The sequence below is a fragment of the Octodon degus genome, unplaced genomic scaffold, assembly GCF_000260255.1.
Source record: "Octodon degus isolate 3935 unplaced genomic scaffold, OctDeg1.0 scaffold00079, whole genome shotgun sequence".
NCBI lineage: Eukaryota > Metazoa > Chordata > Mammalia > Rodentia > Octodontidae > Octodon > Octodon degus.
In genome coordinates, this window is record NW_004524655.1 from 11246401 (window position 1) to 11247297 (window position 897).

Here is an 897-nt window from a genome sequence, read left to right on the forward strand (position 1 = left end):
TTTTTTTTGGCAGAACCAGGGATTGAACTCAGGCCCTTGCCCTTGCCAGGGAAGCGCTTATTCCACTGAGCCATCTCCCAGGGCCCAAACACGGCAATTCTAATATTTGAATCCCTATAGATTGTTAACAGACAACACATATTTCTTCACAGAAATTTAAAAATCAAAACCATACATAACATTGCAGCATGACAATCATAACATTTTGTGACATACTTAATTTTTCATTATGACATAATGTAACCCCTTTAACCAATCATCTCTATTGAGTACATAAGAAGCTTATACCTAATTAATTGTTCTTTAATGGAATATACACCACATAAGGCTTTTTGTTGTTGTTAAATTCAGATGCTTGAATCTGAAAGAAAAGTCTTATTATCATAAGCAATACTAGTTTCACATTTTGGAAGACCTGTGCATCTGGAGCAATGAATATATTTAATACACCATGAGAATAACAATCCTGAATTGTCATACACATGTGAAAATATTTGTTTGGTTCTAAGAACATCTTTTATAAGAAAACATTGTTGTATTTTGTAGAATACTTTCCCTTCTGACCAATGATTGAATTATTGGGACTGTCTCCTAAGAGACTCTAGAGATCATTGTGGGCACCTTATTAATAAACAAGGTTGGCCATTTCTCTAGTCATCCCATCCAATAATCTTCCCTCACTCTACTGGATTTTTGTTAATTGTCTCAAATTTTTAATGACCTGTGTGCAAGCCAGTTTTGATATCACTAGACCAGCTGATAACCCACATGTATGTTTTTAAGCCTATCATCAAGAATTGTTTTATGGGGGCTGGTGAGATGGCTCAGTGGTCTAAAGCACCTACTTAGAACAAGCTTAGCAAAGCACAGGGACCACGGTTCAATCCCCCAGCACCA

General features: G+C 36.2%; 1 protein-coding gene across 3 annotated transcripts in view; it reads right to left on the minus strand.

Moving 5' to 3' along the window:
- Positions 1-897, minus strand: part of LOC101585743 (immunoglobulin lambda-1 light chain) — a 734743-nt gene that overhangs the window by 501854 nt on the left and 231992 nt on the right. The window lies entirely within an intron of this gene.